Source organism: Orcinus orca, chromosome X (assembly GCF_937001465.1).
Source record: "Orcinus orca chromosome X, mOrcOrc1.1, whole genome shotgun sequence".
Lineage (NCBI taxonomy): Eukaryota > Metazoa > Chordata > Mammalia > Artiodactyla > Delphinidae > Orcinus > Orcinus orca.
The window spans coordinates 29,769,384-29,790,114 of NC_064580.1; the positions used below are offsets into that span (position 1 = coordinate 29,769,384).

Below are 20,731 nucleotides of genomic sequence, written 5' to 3' on the forward strand. Positions count from 1 at the left end.
CAGCTTCTCATTCTTGATTCTGAAATTTCAGCTTCTCTCAAATCTCTCTCCTTCAAGTTGAATGCTACCAATATGGGTCTGGCTCCCCCAGATGACTGCAAGCCTCACAGCTTGGTACAACTAGCTCCATCACTATACCCTGCAAAGCCTGTTTCACAACCCACAATGTCAGACCCTATTCAGGTTCTGGTCTCAGACTGACCAAATGGGCTCCATTTCTACTCTCATCATGAGAGTAGAGTCAGCCCGTCCCTTGAAAAGAAACCTCTTTCTCAGAAGGAACAGGTCAGATTGATGTTTTTAGCTCCAATAGTTAGTCTTTTAGTTCTCCCTAATTTTTCTGTTTCATTAGTTTGGATTTAAATTCTTACTTTAAAACATTTTTTATTATAAAATCAATATATGCTGTTGTAATGGAAAATTAAAATAGTACAGAAGTATATTAAGTGAATAGTGAAAGTACCTCACATCTGTACAACACTCCAGCCCCACTGTCTAGACATAATATTTCTCAGCAGAAGCTATGCTACCTGTATAATCATTCATTCATCTATCCGTCTGTCCTTTTAGCCACCCATTTATCTATTCATCTCCTTGTCTATCTAAGGAGATCAAACTCCATACACACAATCTATATACCTACTTTGCTACATAAAATAAATTAAATAAATTCTTGTTCTAAAACTCATTGGCTTTATATAATTTACAATAACTACCTTAATTTCTTCCTGTCTCCATGCCCTCATCGATAAAATGGGGCTAACGCTTTTGAAAGAATTAAGATAAATATAAGTACTTAGAAAAATGCCTTTCAAAAAGTAAGTTTTCAGCAAAATGCAGCTTAAAAATGTATATACATATACATGCATATACACAATTTGGACCTTAAAAATTAATTTTAGTAATGCATAGATTCATCCACTCATTTATTTATCCTGCAACTGTTTATTGGGCACCTATCATATATAAGTCAAGGATTATGTTAGGCACTATAGTTTTAATAGCAAGCAAAAGTTAAAACAAATATAAACAAACCTGAACTCTGATTTTATGGAACCTATAGTCCAATGGTAGAACTACACCTGCCTAGCATTCAATAGTATGGAATAATACTGGAACCATTATAAGCAATGCTGGAGTGTGCATCCTTATATATGTGTCTTACATATGTATGAGCATTCCTATATACCTAACTCCTAAAATGTGAAATCTCAGCATCAAAGATATGTACAATTCCAAACTCTGAAATTCCAAATTTTCTATATATAATTTTCAAGTGGGTCTTCCACCAAAGGAAACATGAGTCCTATTTCCATGAACCCTCATCATCACAGGATATTATACTTTTCATTTTGTTAATTATTAGCAGTGTTCAGCTTACTTTTGTTTTCACTGGTTATTTGTAATTTTCTCAAGTGGACGTCAACATCATATTTAGCAACTATTCAAACAATGGTGCAAAATATTCCTTCATATTCGTTGTAGTTTTATCACAGTGAAGTTATAAATACTTTACTCTCAGTATGATTCCCCAGTCTGTGATATGCTTTGTTACTTTTTAATGGTGTCTTTCTTATTTGAAAATATTTTATTTTGTATTGTTAAATCTATCAATTTTATTTTATAGCTCCTGAGTTTTATGTCACCTTAATATTATTAACATATTTTTATATATTTAAACATACATTTTAAGTTTTATGTATGCACATTAAATGATTATTATCTGAAAATTATTTAGTATTTATTGTGGAATTAGGTTATCACTGTATCTTTCTTTCCAAACAATGTCAAAGATTTTAATTTAATTTACTGGCTAACCTACCTTTTCTCTACAGAGAGGAAATGCCATTCTTAAATATAAAATTTACCTAAATAAAAGGAACTTTTGTGAAAATGTCTATTCTGTATCATTAAACGACATCTCTATATTATGCCACACTCTGTAAGTATGTTATGAAATATACTAAAGCGAGACCTTCAAGATGGCAGAGGAGTAAGACATAGAGATCACCTTCCTCCCCACAAATACATCAGAAATACATCTACATGTGGAACGACTCCTACAGAACACCTACTGAACGCTGGCAGAAGACCTCAGACCTCCCAAAAGGCAAGAAACTCCCCACGTACCTGGGTAGGGGAAAAGAAAACACAGAGACAAAAGAATAGGGACAGGACCTGCACCAGTGGGAGGGAGCCGTGAAGGAGGAAAGGTTTCCACACACTAGCAAGCCCCTTTGCAGGCAGAGACGAGGGGTGGTGGAGTGGAAAGCTTCGGAGCCACAAAGGAGACTGCAGCAGAAGGAGTGCAGAGGGCAAAGTGGAGAGATTCCTGCACAGAGGATCGGTGCCGACCAGCACTCACCAGCCCGAGAGGCTTGTCTGCTCACCCACTGGGACGGGTGGGGGCTGGAGCTAAGGCTCGGGCTTTGGAGGTTGGATCCCAGGGAGAGGACTGGGGTTGGCTGCGTGAACACAGCCTGCATGGGGCTAGTGCACCACAGCTAGCTGGGAGGGAGTCCGGGAAAAGGTCTGGAACTGCCTAAGAGTCAAGAGACCACTGTTTTGGGGTGAGTGAGAAGGGATTCAGAGCACCGCCTAAACAAGCTCCAGAGATGGGCATGGTCGCGGCTAACAGCACGGACCCCAGAGACGGGCATGAGACGCTAAGGCTGCTGCTGCCACCACCAAGAAGCCTGTGTGCGAGCACAGGTTACTATCCACACCTCCCCTCCTGGGAGCCTGTGCAGCCCGCCACTGCCAGGGTCCCGTGATCCAGGGACAACTTAACCAGGAGAACACACTGCACACCTCAGGCTGGTGGAATGCCATGCCGGCCTCTGCCGCCACAGGCTCGCCCCGCACTCCGTACCCCTCCCTCCTCCCGGCCTGAGTGAGCCAGAGCTCCCTAATCAGCTGCTCCTTTAACCCCGTCCTGACTGAGCGGGAAACGGATGCCTTCAGGTGACCTGCACGCCGAGGCGGGGTGAATCCAAAGCTGAACCCCAGGAGCTGTGTGAACAAAGAAGGGAAAGGGAAATCTCTCCCAGCAGCCTCAGGAGCAGCGGATTAAATCTCCACAATCAACTTTATGTACCCTGCTATGTGGAATGCCTGAATACACAACGAATCATCCAAAAATTGAGGTGGTTGACTATGGGAGCAACTGTAGCCTTGGGGTTTGCTGTATGCGACTAACTGGTTTCTGGTGTTATGTTTATCTTAGTTTAGTATTTAGAGTTTATCATCATTGGTACATTTGTTTATTGATTTGGATGCACTCTTCCTTTTTTTTACATATACATTTTTTTTTATTTTTCTCTTTTTTATGAGTGTGTATGTGTATGCTGCTTTGTGTAATTTTGTCTGAATAGCCTTGCTTTTACCAATTGTCCTAGGGTTCTGTCGGTCCGTTGTTTTTTTCTTTTTTAATATAGTTTAACACTTGTTATCATTGGTGAAATTGTTTTTTATTACTTTTTTTTCCTAAAATTCTTTATTTTAATATCTCTCTTGTAATTTTTTTTTCTTCCTTCTTTCTTTCTTTCTTTCTTTTTCTCTTCCTCTTCCTCTGAGCCATGTGGCTGACAGGGTTTTGGTGCTCTGACCAGGTGTCAGGCCTGTGCCACTGAAGTGGGAGAGCCAAGTTCAGGACATTGCTCCACCAGAGACCTCCCAGCTCCACGTAGTATCAACGGCAAAAGCTCTCCAAGAGATCTCCATCTCAGTGCTAAGACCCAGCTCCAATCAACAACCAGCAAGCTACAGTGCTGGACACCCTATGACACACAACTAGCAAGACAGGAACACAACCACACCAATTAGGAAACAGGCTGCCTAAAATCATAATAAAGTCAGAAACACCAAAAAACACCACCAGACACAGTCCTGCACACAAGAAAGACAAGATCCAGCCTCATCCACCAGAACACAGGCACTAGTCCCCTCCACCAGGAAGCCTACACAATCTACTGAAGCAACCTTAGCCACTGGGGACAGACACCAAAAACAACAGGAATGTGCAGCCTGTGAAAAGGAGACCCTGAACACAGTAAGTTAAGCAAAATGAGAAGACAAAGAAACACACAGCAGATGAAGGAGCAAGGTAAAAACCCACCAGACCTAACAAATGAAGAGGAAAGAGGCAGTCTACCTGAAAAAGAATTCAGAGGAATAATACTAAAGATGATCGAAAATCTTGGAAATAGAACAGAGACAATACAAGAAACGTTTAACAAGGACCTACAAGAACGAAAGAACAAACGATGAACAACACAATAAATGAGATTAAAAATTCTCTAGAAGGAACCAATAGCCGAATAACTGAGGCAGGAGAACGGATAGTGACTTGGAAGATAAAACAGTGGAAATAACTGCCACAGAGCAGAATAAAGAAAAAAGAATGGAAAGAATTGAGGACCGTCTCACAGACCTCTGGGACAACATTAAATGCACCAACATTCAAATTACAGGGGTCCCAGAAGAAGAAGAGAAAAAGAAAGGGACTGAGAAAATATCTGAAGAGATTATAGTTGAAAACTTCCCTAATATGGGAAAGGAAATAGTTAATCAAGTCCAGGAAGCACAGAGAGTCCCATACAGGATAAATCCAAGGAGAAATACGCCAAGACACATATTAATCAAACTGTCAAAAATTAAATACAAAGAAAAAATATTAAAAGCAGCAAGGGAAAAACAACAAATAACATATGAGGGAATCCCCATAATGTTAACAGCTGATCTTTCAGCAGAAATTTTGCAAGCCAGGAGGGAGTGGTAAGACGTATTTAAAGTGATGAAAGGGAAAAACCTAAAATCAAGATTACTCTACCCAGCAATGATCTTATGCAGATTTGACAGAGAAATTAAAACCTTTACAGACAAGCAAAAGCTAAGAGAAGTCGGCACCACCAAACCAGCTTTACAACAAGTGCTAAAGGAACTTCTCTAGGTAGGAAACAAAGGGAAGGAAAAGACCTACAATAACAAACCCAAAACAATTAAGAAAATGGGAATAGGAACATACATATCCATAATTACCTTAAATGTAAATGGATTAAATGCTCCCACCAAAAGAAACAGACTGGCTGAATGGATATAAAAACAAAACCCGTATATATGCTGGGCACAAAAGACCCACTTCGGACCTAGGGACACATACAGACTGAAAGTGAGGGAACACAAAAAGATATTCCATGCAAATGGAAACAAAAAGAAAGCTGGAATAGCAATTCTAATATCAGACAAAATAGACTTTAAAATAAAGAATATTACAAGAAACACAGAAGGACACTACATAATGATCAAGAGATCATTGCAAGAAGAAGACATAACATTTGTAAATATTTATGCACCCAACATAGGAGCACCTCAATACATAAGGTAAATGCTAACAGCCATCAAAAAGGAAATCGACAGTAACAAAATCATATTAGGGGACTTAACACCCCACTTTCACCAATAGACAGGTCCTCCAAAATGAAAATAAATAAGGAAACTCAACCTTTAAATGGCACATTAAACAAGATAGACTTAATTTATATTTATAGGACATTCCAACCAAAAACAACAGAATACACTTTCTACTCAAGGGCTCATGGAACATTCTCCAGGACAGATCATATCTTGGGTCACAAATCAAGACTTGGTAGATTTAAGAAAATTAAAATAGCATCAAGTATCTTTTCTGACCACAACGCTATGAGGCTAGATATCAATTACAGGAAAAAATCTGCAAAAAATACTAACACATGGAGGCTAAACAATACACTACTTAATAACCAACAGATCACTGAAAACATCAAAGAGGAAATCAAACAATACCTAGAAACAAATGGCAATGAAAACACGATGACCCAAAACCTATGGAATGCAGCAAAAGCAGTTCTAAGAGGGAAGTTTATACAATCCTACCTCAAGAAACAAGAAACATCTCAAATAAGCAACCTAACCTTACACCTATAGCAATTAGAGAAAGAGGAACAAAAACACCCCAAAGTTAGCAGAAGGAAAGAAATCATAAAGATCAGATCGGAAATAAATATTAAAAAAATGAAGGAAATGATAGCAAATATCAATAAAACTAAAAGAGGGTTCTTAGAGAAGATAAACAAAATTGATAAACCATTGGCCAGACTCAACAAGAAACACAGAGAGAAGACTCAAATCAGTAGAATTAGAGAAGAAAAATGAAGAGTAACAACTGACACTGCAGAAATAGAAAGAATCATGAGAGATTACTACAAGCAACTATTTGCCAATATAATGGACAACCTGGAAGAAATGGAGAGATTCTTAGAAAAGCACAACCTTCCGAGACTGAACCAGGAAGAAACAGAAAATATAAACAGACCAATCACAAGCACTGAGATTGAGACTGTGATTAAAAATCTTCCAACAAACAAAAGCCCAGGACCAGATGACTTCACAGGAGAATTCTATCAAACATTTAGAGAAGAGCTAACACCTATCCTTCTCAAACTCTTCCAAAGTATAGCAGAGGGAGGAACACTCCCAAATTCATTCTACGAGGCCACCATCACCCTGATACCAAAACCAGACAGAGATGTTACAAAGAAAACAAACTACAGGCCAATCTCATTGATGAACATACATGCAAAAAACCTCAACAAACTACTACCAAACAGAATCCAACAGCACATTAAAAGGATCATAAACCATGATCAAGTGGGGTATATCCCAGGAAGGCAAGGATTCTGCAATATATGCAAATCAATCAACGTTGATACACCATATTAACAAATAGAAGGAGAAAAACCATATGATCATTTCAATAGATGCAGAAAAAGCTTTTGACAAAATTCAACACCCATTTATGATAATAAAAAAAAAAAAACCCTCCAGAATGTAAGTATATAGGGAACTTCCCTCAACATAATAAAGGCCATTTATGACAAACCTACAGCCAACATGATTCTCAATGGTGAAAAACTGAAACCATTTCCTCTAAGATCAGGAACAAGACAAGGTTGTCCACTCTCAGCACTATTATTCAACACAGTTTTGGAAGTTTTAGCCACAGAAATCAGAGAAGAAAAAGAAATAAAAGGAATCCAAATCGGAAAAGAAGAAGTAGAGCTATCACTGTTTGCAGATGACATGATCCTGTACATAGAGAATCCTAAAGATGTCACCAGAAAACTACTAGAGCTAATCAATGAATTTGGTAAAGTAGCAGGATACAAAATCAATGCACAGAAATATCTTGCATTCGTATTCGTATACACTAATGATGGAAACTCTGAAAGAGAAATTAAGTAAACACTCCCATTTACCACTGCAACTAAAAGAATATAATACCTAGGAATGAACCTACCTAAGGAGACAAAAGACCTGTATGCAAAAAAGTATAAGACAGTGAAGAAAGAAATTAAAGATGATACAAATAGATGCTGAGATATACCATGTTCTTGGATTGGAAGAATCAACATTGCGAAAATGACTATACTACCCAAAGCAATCTACAGATTCAATGCAATCCCTATCAAACTACCACTGGCATTTTTCAGAGAACTAGAACAAAAAATTTCACAATTTGTATGGAAACACAAAAGACCCTGAATAGCCAAAGCAATCTTTAGAAAGAAAAATGGAGCTGGAGGAATCAGGCTCCCAAACTTCAGAATATACTACAAAGCTACAGTAATCAAGACAATATAGTAATGGCAAAAAAACAGAAATACAGATCAATGGAACAGGACAGGAAGCCCAGAGATAAACACACGCACATATCATCACTTTATTTTTGATAAAGGAAGAAAGAATATACAATGGAGAAAAGACAGCCTCTTCAATAAGTGGTGCTGGGAAAACTGGACAGCTACATGTAAAAGAATGAAATTAGAACACTCCCTAACACCACACACAAAATTAAACTCAAAATGGATTAAATACTTAAATGTAAGGGCAGACACTATAAAATTCTTAGAAGAAAACATAGGCAGAACACTCTATGACATAAATCCCAGCAAGATGCTTTTGACCCACCTCCTAGAGAAATGGAAATAAAAACCAAAATAAACAAATGGGACCTAAAGAAACTTAAAAGCTTTTGCACAGCAAAGGAAACCATATACCAGACAAAAAGACAACTCTCAGAATGGGAGAAAATATTTGCAAATGAAGCAACTGACAAAGGATTAATCTCCAAAATTTACAAGCAGCTCATGTAGCTCAATATCAAAAAGCAAACAACCTAATCTAAAAATGGGCAGAAGACCTAAATAGACATTCCTCCAAAGAAGATACACAGATGGCCAACAAACACATGAAAGGATGCTCAACATCACTAATCATTAGAGAAATGTAAATCAAAACTACAATGAGGTATCACCTCACACCAGTAAGAATGGCTGTCATCAAAATATCTATGAACAATAAATGCTGGAGAGGGTTTGGAGTAAAGGGAACACTCTTGCACTCTTGGTGGGAATGTAAATTGATACAGCCACTATGGAGAACAGTATGGAGGTTCCTTAAAAACTGAATATAGAACTACGATATGACCCAGCAATCCCACTACTGGGCATATACCCTGAGAAACCATAATTCAAAAAGACTCATGGACCACGATGTTCACTGCAGCTCTAAGTACAATAGCCAGGACATGGAAGCAACCTAAGTGTCCATCAACAGATGAATGGATAAAGAAGATGTGGCACATATATAAAATGGAATATTACTCAGCCATAAACGGAAATGAAATTGAGTTATTTGTAGTGAGGTGGATGGACCTAGGGTCTGTCATACAGAGTGAAGTAGGTCAGAAAGAGAAAAACAAATACCGTATGCTAACACATATACATGGAATCTAAAAATAAATAAATGGTTCTGAAACACCTAGGGGCAGGACAGGAATAAAAATGCAGACATAGAGAATGGACTTGAGGCCATGGGGAGGGGGAAGGGTAAGCTGGACGAAGTGAGAGACTGGCATGGACATATATACACTACCAAATGTAAAACAGATAGCTAGTGGGAAGCAGCCGCATAGCACAGGGAGATCAGCTCCGTGCTTTGTGACCACCTAGAGGGGTGGGATAGGGAGGGTGGGAGGGAGACGCAGGAGGGAGGAGATATGGTGATATATGTATAGGTATAGCTGACTCACTTTGTTATACAGCAGAAACTAACACACCATTGTAAAGCAATTATACTCCAATTAAGATGTTAAAAAAAATAAAAATAAAATGGATAAACAATGAGGTCCTACTGTACAGCACAGGGAACTATATATAATATACTGTGATAAACCATAATGGAAAACAATATAAATAAGAATGTATATATGTGTATAACTGAGTTACTTTACTGAAGAACAGAGATTGGCACAGCATTGTAAATTAACTATACTTCAATTAAAATTTTTTTTAAAAAGAAAAAAAGAGACTAGCTTTAGAAGTATCTCAACAACTACATCTGCCTTCCCTTTTGTGTGATTTACTTATAGTGTGTTCACCTGCACACATTTCTACCCTTCCTTCTCTGCTTGTGTCCCTAGGTGGCTGACCCTTTCACATTGCATCTCTTAGACTCATATGCTGGCTGCATTCCAGGTGCATAAATGCAATGGAAAGGACCATCTGGAGATTCAAAGAGAAGGCCAGAGAAATTTTTCCTCCACAATTTCTCTGCTCCAGAGCTGCATCTTTTAGTAGATGATTCCTTCCAACAACTACATTTCCCAATATGTGTTTTTTTCCTCCAGTAGTGCAGCTTTCACCAGACTACATTAACCTCCATTCTCTCTGTTTTTTCCCCTCTCCCCCAAGCCCTAGGGACAGTAACTGCTTCCCACTGTTGCTCCTCTCTGGGTGACTCATTGTCACCTGTTTGTTAATATATTATACCTCTATAAGTAAACTTTAAAAAATTCTCTTCAACTATTAAAGGTAAATTCTATTTCTTGCTGGGATTCTGTTATAACTTATGAAATAATACAGAGAAAGATAATTAGATAGATACAGAGATTGACATATATGTGTATTTTTATATAACTATACCTTGACTGAAATTATTTTGAATGTACAGATTAACTTACAGAAAACTAGCATTTTCATCATATATGTATGTCTCTTCCCTTCCTCATGTCTTTATATACTTATAATTCAAACTTAAACTTTCTCTGAACAATCTTTACGCTTTCCTGTGTAACTAATTCCAAGAAATATATAGATTTTATAGCTATTCTAAATAGGATTTTAACATTTCTTTACATTTTTAATGGTTACTGTGCTTTTAATAAAGGAGAAAAATCACACTGTTTTCAAATGATGATACTTTAGTCCATCTTTTCATATATATATATACACACACACACACATATATATGTATCAGATTTTTTCTTGTCATATGACATTTGCTAGGTTTTCTAGAACAACACTGAAGACCAATAAGAAATGTCTTTGAATTGTTTATTATTTTAATAAGAATTATTCTAGCATATCAAGATAAAAAGTTTCCTTCTATTCCTAAATTTGTAAGACAGTTTTTTGAGACTTGATAATGAATTTTAGCAAACGCCACTGGATTTACACAGAAACACACACACATACATACACATATACATAATCTTTTTTTACTGAGAGAACTGACTAGTTATGGTTTCCTGACCTTCTTTAAGAATAAAGATTAAATGTTACTTGCTTACTGTTTTGTACTTCATTTTGAATTTCATTATTAATATAAATGTTATTCTAAATTAACTTAACAAGTGAAATCTCTTAAGTTTCAGGTCTTTAAAAGCTGTGCCTTATCCCTCTTTAAGATATATGGCAAATATGGATGGAATTTCACTTTTAGCAAATAATTTTTCTAGCTAAAAATGTTTGTATTCTAATTTATACTGAAGTATAAATAGCTAATAACTTTCCATGTTTAAAGTGCTTCATTTAAACAAAATTAATCTTTATTTGATGTATATCTTTAGATGGGGGAGGAGGCTATATATCTGATAGAATAACAGCTTGATTCATTTACTTACATAAATGGTCACTCAACTGGAGAAGGTCAGAGAGGAGCTGATTCATAATCCCTATCCTGGACATAGCAGGAAACAAGGTGAAACACCATGCTTCGTCTGTCATGATTACCATAGCAATGACCCAGAAATTATATCCACACTCATCATTTCTGTTTTCATCCACGTATTCTTAGGAATGAAAAAATAATTAAACTAAAATAGGTTTGGGCATGTATGAGCAGATAAAATAGCTTGAAATAGAAAATGCTACAAAGATTCAGATAATCTTGATAGGTCTAAGCTTCTAGAGGCTTATATGAATCAAATGCAAATTAGCCCTAAACTTTGAGATTCTTTTTCAGTTTCTCATTATAAATTAGTTACTCTATGTGAGTGACTATTGTACAATGAAGAATGAAGTAGATGAAATTTTCAGTAAAGAGTACATACATTGCTAAGAAATCAGAGTCAACTATTTCTATAACTCTGGGTCTTTGCACTAAATGAATTAAGAGGAAAAAAACTGAGTTTCAAAATTTAAATTAATTATAGTAATACACATTTACCTCCAAATATTAAACTAGAATAATGGAAACACAAAATTTTATTTTGGCAGAAATTAACCTTTTGAATTTTGTACAGATGTACATTATACTTTAAAGCATATTACATGTAGACTTAACTTTTGTGCTTTTATTTAAGCTATTTTCACTGTCAGGAATGTCTGGTCCTATTTCTTTTCATTTATTTAACTGAATAAATGTTATGAATCCGTTCATTTTCAGGTGCTGTGCAACTGTTTCCCTGAACACTGTAAGAGCTCAGTAGATAATGACATTTTCCAAACTCTGAACTTTTATAGCCAGGTGGATTCTATCCTATACTACCTTGAAATTCGAGTTGATACACACAAACAAAATGGAGGTATTAGAAGACTATTTTTGAGGGACCTGAGATTCTTCTAAAAATATTTTAATATTGAATTACATTGTGATTATCAAATCAATGTTTTTCTTAAAGATAACGGATCCAGAATGGATTGGAAGCTACAGAATGCCAGGCTCTGGTGCTGTTTGCTGAAGATAAATACTGGACAAGACAAACATAGCCCCTGACCTCACAGCACTTAGGTGCACATGACAAAAAATAACTAAGAGGCCATATGGTGTAGGTTTTTCTAAATTTTTATATATTAGAATGTTTTAATATTAAAGAGTGCTAAATTAAATACATTAATACAATACCTATGTATGATCATTTACAAGGAAAGTAATGAAACAAGAAGATAAAGGTATCAGCATTACTTTGACTTTTTACGTCTGAACAAGCAACTCAATAGTCATCACACCTATTTTAGGGATTAAATCAAACCATATAAAAGATTGTCTGTCTACCAAGTTCCTTTAATATTACTACTTTTTCTATTTTTCTTTTTTTTAGGATTGAAGGAAGAACGATATGAACTTTTAAAAGATAATGCATTTTCAAGACTGGCTCAATTCGTACTTATTAAATACTTACGAAAATAAAAATTTTTTAATGGTCATATGCAGACATCCAGTTCTCTGCTCTTCTGTCAGATAATTTGAATTAGTTACATGCTCTTTTTCTGTTATTTGTTTCATAGCCCACACTTAATTCAACAATTTAACCCATGTGGGAATGTCATTCGATTCACGCATTTGCCCTCATATGGATTTTCTGTGCCTTTCTGCAAACAATTAGGTCCTAAATTCACTTTCTTGAAACATGGATGTCAAATGAGCAAACAGAGAAAACGGTTTTAACAAAGGCTAACACTAGTATATATAAATGATATAAAAATTTTCAAAACTGGTTACACATATCGGGATCAGATTTTAGATACAAATTAAAAGCATATTACTATATTTGAAATGAAAAAAATTAGATTCAACACTTGGCAAGTAAAATTTAGTGCACAGCTTAAGATGATATAAAAATTTACTTCTTGAGGAAGTCCTTTAGAAAAATTGATCATATTTAAAACAATAAATATACACTTAAGAATTGTGCATGTTAATAATAACAACAACATACTCCAAATTAAATTAGACATTTTTTTTCCTCCTGCAGAAACTAAGTGAGGTTAATACAGCTGGTGACGTGAACCTAATTTACAGGGCCATTAGAGCTGAAATGTTTCAAATACATTACTGTTCAGTTCTTACCCTTTGCATAAAGTTGATTTATGAAGAAATATGCAAGTCTAGAGTAGTCCACTAACGTATGCTTTTTTTATACGATTATTTCACACAAAATGGTTATTGACCATATATATTTTGTCTAGGTCTTTACACAGGAGAGTTTTAACATAATTCATTTACAATTCAGTTAGCAAGAAAACGTGTTAAATTGAATTTTATTCTGAAACAATAAATCAAACCAATGTGAAATATATTACATCCCATAAAATGAACAAACACTGATCAAATTATACAGCTGAACTATGTAGCTCACATATCCCAAGACATTTAACATATCATCTCCACAGAGTCATTAAATAATTCTCAAGATTCAAAGGGTTTACATAGGCACTAATTAATAACTTTGCATCATATTATCAGCTTATTCTAGAAGTTTATGATGGTGAATTTAATTCTTATAGTTTACATCAATAATCATTCAAGGCTTTTTTTAATCATAAAAGTGTAAGTTTTCAATGCCATTTAGATGAAAATATATGTTTATCTTATGTTAATTATCAGTATGATCTTTAGCATCTTCAAGTAGTTGGAAGAAAAGAGACCTATCCAAATCCGAATCCATTCTTGGGATCAGAAAGATCTAGTAAACATCAAATAAATTTTATCATAATCTATAGATAATACAGCATGAAGAATAATGCCTTAGGCAGAGATGGTGCTTAATGAATAGTTGTTGCTTTGTTGTATCAATGTAACACAATACGTCAAATAAAGAATAAAATCTTGGTCCTTGCTTTACTCTCTAAACTTCTTCTTAGCTATTTCTGCAATGGTAGTTGACAGGAAGCTTCCCTCTATTCATGATGAGGCCCCTAATATGCAAGCTTCTTCTTGGAATCCCAATATATTAGATTTGATAGTATGTCCTGTAAGTCGGTTCCCACCACTGACTGCTCTATCGCTCTATTTATCTACTTATCTATCACCTATGTATTAATCAGTCACATTCACTTATAATCTCATTATATCTATAATATTTCAGACTAGGGGTATGTATCTGTGTGTTCATATGTGTGTTGCAATTCTAAAAATAAAATGCTATGACATATTTAATGACAAGTTTTCCCCTAGAATATATGCTGTTCTTTTAAGAGATGTTATCTCTTATTCTAAATTAATATTTTTAAGATAGTCTCATGTATTTTTTGCCCCATATATACACTATACAACTATTACAGCTAAATAATCTATGCAATTAGACATGTATATGGAATGAATGACACTGCTAGAAACTATGACATTGTGGGGCTAACAAGTCAACAAATGAACAAAAGTCATTTTCTTTTTTGACCATATCATTAGTTGAATAGATAAGAAAATGTCATATTCAGTTTAGCTTGTCAACATCTCCCATAATAAGTTCACATACTAAGTTCACATAATAAGTTCATACAGTATAGTACTGAATCTGTACTAGAATATAGTATTTTAAAAACACAGAGGTGCACAACACTACATACAAAGAGTGATAAAAAAAAAAAAAAAACTTGTGTCAATGTCAAGTAATATCTAGTTGATGGTCACATGACTCTCAGGTGGGCTGTTTCTACGAAATACATCTTGCTAGTGATTTGGATGTTAAGGCATAAATATACAGCTATTATAATAAAAGAGGTTACTATCCTGGAAAGAATAGCTCCTACTGTTTATACTAAAATGTTCCTATGAATGTGTTAAATAATACTGAAACCAATAAGATAAGTTTAATAGACATCAACTTAACATTTGGAATTAATATTAGAAAGAAAAGTTATAAGGACTGCATGGATTCAGAAAATAATTGACTCAGAATCAGGCAATTCAAATTCTATCCCCAGCCCTAAATCTTACTAGATGTAGGAGGTTATGATTACCATGATGGTAAAGGGTTCTAAAAGCAAGCCACATGAGTAAATGTTTTAGACGTTCATCTTGAAGATGATGGAGACATAGTGACCTCTTCAAATAGTGAAAGGCAATCATGGTTCCTCTAAATATAAGTAAAATCAATGTGTAAATGTTACAAAGATACATATTCTTGTTCGATATAAGAAAGAACTTTTAGGTAATATAACTTTTAATAATAATTGAGTAGAACAGGACAGGATCTGCTTCAGGAACAATTCGGACTGGCAGAGTGATTCAGTAAGAAAATGCTGTGATATCTGTCATTTGCACTAGAGAAGGCATTCTGCACTACTTAGCTTAGACTATGCATTATCTCTTACTTTCAAATACATTATTTCATTTGCTCCTTTTTTAAAAAAAAATCTGTGAAGTAGGTGGAAGAACTATGTAAAGATGAACTCAGTGAGACTTCGAGAATAAAAATGGATTCCCAAGACCACTGAGATTGTAAGGAGCAGAGCAGAACTACTTCCATCTCTAAATTCTGATTAATGCTCTAACAATTAACAAGACCACTTGGCAAATTCATTTACTAGAGTCCTGTTTACACCTCTACAATCACCTTAATTAAGTTTTTCTTTTTATATCAGGACTTTGCCTTCAATTGACATGATCGGTCCCGGTAAGTGAATAATAAAATACTTGACTTTCCCATGCTGCATTTTTTTTAAATCAACATTTCTACAGGACACCTACAAACATGCCTTCTCTAACTTAGGATACATGCTAACCTTCGTTACAGAAATGAAAATTGTGTTGAAATTCACACATTCATTGGGGACTTTCTCTTGAACATTTTACAGATTTTTATTACATATGCATATTATACACGATATAATATACATACACACACATATACATATTAACCTTTAAAACATACTCCAATTCACTTTTACTTGCCAAATTAGGCTACTATAAAACACGAACAAAGTATTAGAAAATACACTACATAGGACTCTGATCATACTTTTGTTTTCAATTTAAATAACTTTTTTTGTAATAAAATCTCCATAGTTTATAAAGGGCATTACTGCCTGTCAGGAAGGAATAATGAGCTTGTATGTCTGTGTGTAAACTGCATGCATTTTATATTTCTAAGGAGAGGCCTCTATCAATCACTATTTTTAGAAAATGACAGTCCTCAGTTAAGCAGGGATTACTACTGAAGCTGATAAATGTTTACCCTTCATTGAAGACTGACAAATAGCATATGACACAGACTGCTTTTGTGTTTTTTATGCCATTTACATTAAAACCTGTCTAGGGGGCTTCCCTGGTGGCGCAGTGGTTGAGGGTCCGCCTGCCGTTGCAGGGGACACGGGTTCGTGCCCCGGTCCGGGAAGATCCCACATGCCGCAGAGTGGCTGCGCCAGTGAGCCATGGCTGCTGAGCCTGCGCGTCCGGAGCCTGTTGCTCCGCAACGGGAGAGGCTACAACAGTGAGAGGTCCGCGTACCGCAAAAAGAAAAACAAAAAAACAAACAAACCTGTCTAGGAATATGAAAATTCAAAAAACGTGATTTTAATGTAAAACAGCTTTCAAATTTCTTCTTAGAAAGCTTGCCAGACATACCAGAGGGCCATTTTGGGAAGCAAATAGGTATTGCATGCATAAGATAAATAAGTAGTGATGAAAGCAAATATAAGACACTGTAGTGACATGGATAAAATATAATAAAATACTGTTATATGATCACATTGCAAGGTCTATATTCAAGTGCCTTTTCATAAATGGAGTCCCAGCAACCTTTGTAGTTTGTTTGGGGCAGGTTTAACAGCAGTAGTTTCCCCAATGCAGGCTAAAGTCATTTAATCCATGACTGCTTTTTTACAGAGCAGATTTATTTGAACTTAGAGAACAGTAGACCACATAAATGTCATGTTAATATTCTAAAGTGAGCTAAATTGTGTTAGCAACAAAACTTTTCTTATCATGCATTTCACCTTGGGCTATGAGAGAATGTGATAATTATGCTATTAATTGACAATTAGTCAATCAGTAAAGCAGTTCTTTCTCAAAATACATAATGTATGGAAAATAGCATTTTCCTGCTCCTCATCTGCCTGTATTTTTTTAATCCTTTGGCTTAAGTGGGAACTTCCTGTTGGAATGGTTTATTCTTCTTAGCTCTCTTTCAACATTTTTTAATCGTCTTTCCCTTTCCCCAGTTCTTAAACTGAAGAAGACCCAAACTTCACCCTAACTACCAAAATATTTTGACAGTCTTTCTACTTTAATTTACCAAACAGAAATCCTTTTATTTATCCATTCATTCATCAAATATTTATTAAATGTCTACCATTTTCCAGGGACTGAGGTAGGTGCTAGGGCATAACTGTGAACAAAAGAGTCAATGGATACTTTTTTCATGGAGCTTAGATTCTACCAGAGACACACATGTAAGCAGGTAAACTCAGTACTTTGTGCTATTATAGGGGAAGCTAAAAATGTCAAATATTTAGTCTTCTGGCACAAGGTTAACCATTAATCTAGCACTTCAACTTCAGGACCATTTCATGTTAATAAATATTTTGGCTCACTTATCTATATATTTATATTCTGCCTCATGTCAAACACTGATTTGTGGTAGCTTGGCATGTTGAATGATTCTCTAAGAACAGTATGGTATCCTTCCATCTGTTATCTTAACCTCCCCAAAAAATCTATCTTTAACACTTCTACAGCTTCATAGATCATCTCAGCAGACCGTCTTTCTTTCAATTTCTGCTAAAAAGAAATACACCAAGTTTAACAGAGGATCATAATTATTAAGATAAAGAGTTGTATATTTGTATAGTTATTTCTCATAAAGTGCTTTTCATACTAAGAAGCTCAAAAACTATATTTTCTGGTTCTCTCTTTAGTAATTAAATATATATGATATTCCCTTAATTTTTTAATATAGCATAAGCAAGTCATTTCAGCAAACCATTAACATTTCTTAAACATTCACTGCAGTACCTACTATGTATTAATTTTCTAAGCACGATGGCAAAACTAAAACGTGTATACCACAGCCTCTGCTCTATAAAAGCATAATCCTGGACCTATACGTAACATTTAGCTAAAAAAGTTATAGCTGATTAAATCACATATTTGGCTTTGGGAAACTGCAGTCATCAGGTCTACATGCTAAAATGTACGATGACTTTAAATAAATCTATAAATATGTTATCCAACTCATGACAGTTAAAATATATCAGACAAGACCAAAGTAGGCCCTCCAAATATTTTAAGGTTTCATGGTAAAGTTAGAGTACTTGAACAGGAACTAGATTTAGAGGGTTATAGGATAGAATAAAGGGCAAAAGGAGCAAGGGTGAATTGCATTAAGCAATTAGTTCTTATCACAAGAAAAAAAATTTGTAACTATGTGTGGTGATGGGTGTTAACTAGATTTTACTGCAGTGATCACTTCACAATGTATACAAATATTGAATTACCATGTTGTACACCAAAAATTCTAAAGATTCCTACATTTGGGAAATGGTAAAAAGCCTGCCCTGTGAACACAGCTGAAGAGTAGTAAGAGGTAAGACTAAAAGAAAAGTTACAGGCTAGAAATACTATGAAAAATATTGATAACTACTGAGTTCAGAATTTTTAATATAGGTAATGGGGAGCCACTAAATATTTTTGAATAGAGAGCCACACGATTAAACTAGCATTCCAGTAAAAGTTCAGAAACAATGTTTTGAATAGATATGAATACAGGAAATACTGAAATTTTTCAGCCATGACCAGAAAACGAGTAGGAATAAGGTCCAGCAGTGGGAAAATCAGAAGTCAAAATTTTTGATCAGGAATCTGATATGATGTAACTGAACTTTTAGGAAAATTAAATCATTAGGTAGGAGATTCAGTGAAGGCATCATATGGAGTTGATACTGTTTAAATTGGGCCTAGAGAAGCAAAACCGTGGAGACATTTCAGGAAATTATAATTAAGCCAATTTGATTTGAGCTCAAGCAAAATATGGGCAAAACTGAGAAATAAACCTGATTAAGCCAACACCATAAAAGGTTTTCAACGAATTGGTTAGAAGTTTGAACTTTTTCCAGGTATCTGATTATTTTATTCATACTCATGGGAATAAAGATGAGCTTGGTTTTGGGTGATGGATTTTATCTCAGACAAGCTTTCCTGCCCTTAAAATCAACACTCATTTAGGAAGGGTAAGCATTTATTCAGATGTTCTAAAATAAGAGTTAAAAAGCATTCTGGCTCTGAAACCAAACACTTCCATATTCAAATACAGTCTCCACCTCCTAAGAGTTATCTGTGTGAAATGGGAAAATCCCACAAAGTCTTCAAGACTTCGTTTCTGCATTATAAATGTAGAGGTAACAGCACCCAGTCGTTAAAGTGGTTGTAAGGCTTAAATAAGAAACTGCAGGTATGAGGTATCACCTCACACAAGTTAGAATGGGTATCATCAGAAAACCTACAAACAACAAATGACGGAGAGGATGTGGAGAAAAGGGAACCCTCTTGCACCGTTGGTGGGAATCTAAATTGATACAGCCACTATGGAGAACAGTATGGAGGTTCCTTAAAACAACTATAGAACTAACACATGACCCAGCAATCCCACTACTGGGCATATACCCAGAGAAAACCATAAATTAAAAATACACTTGAACCCCAATGTTCACTGCAGCACTATTTACAATAGCCATGTCAAGGAAGCAACCTAAATGTCCATGAACAGACGAATAGATAAAGATGTGGTACATATATACAATGGAATATTACTCAGGCATAAAAAAGACCTGTATGCAGAAAGTAAGACACTGATGAAAGAAATTAAAGATGATACAAATAGATAGATATATATATATATACCATGTTCTTGGATTGGAAGAATCAACATTGTGAAAATGACTGGACTACCCAAAGCAATCTACAGATTCAATGCAATCCCTATCAAACTACCACTGGCATTTTTCACAGAACTAGAACAAAAAATTTCACAATTTGTATGGAAACACAAAAGACCCCAAAGAGCCAAAGCAATCTTGAGAACGAAAAATGGAGCTGGATGAATCAGGCTCCCTGACTTCAGAGTATACTAGAAAGCTACAGTAATCAAGACAGTATGGTACTGGCATAAAAACAGAAATATAGATAAATGGAGCAGGATAGAAAGCCCAGAGAAAAACCCACACACATATGGTCACCTTGTCTTTGATAAAGGAGGCAAGAATATAGAGTGGAGAAAAGACAGCCTCTTCAATAAGTGGTGCTGGGAAAACTGGACAGGTACATGTAAAAGTATGAAATTAGAACACTCCCTAACACCATACAGAAAATAAACTCAAAATGGATTAAAGACCTAAATGTAAGGCCAGAAACTATCAATGTCTTAGAGGAAAACATAGGCAGAACACTCTAGGACATAAATCACAGCAAGATCCTTTTTGACCCACCTCCTAGAGAAATGGAAATAAAAACAAAAATAAACAAATGGGACCTAATGAAACTTCAAAGCTTTTGCACAGCAAAGGCAACCATAAACAAGACCAAAAGACAACACTCAGATTGGGAGAAAATATTTGCAAATGAAGCAACTGACAAAGGATTAATCTCCAAGATTTACAAGCAGCTCATGCAGCTCAATAACAAAAACAAACAACCC

General features: G+C 35.4%; 1 protein-coding gene across 1 annotated transcript in view; it reads right to left on the minus strand.

Annotated features, from left to right (window-relative positions):
- The window catches only part of DMD (dystrophin), a 2,251,544-nt gene that overhangs the window by 1,645,071 nt on the left and 585,742 nt on the right, over positions 1-20,731 (minus strand). The gene's annotated exons all lie outside the window — the stretch shown is intronic.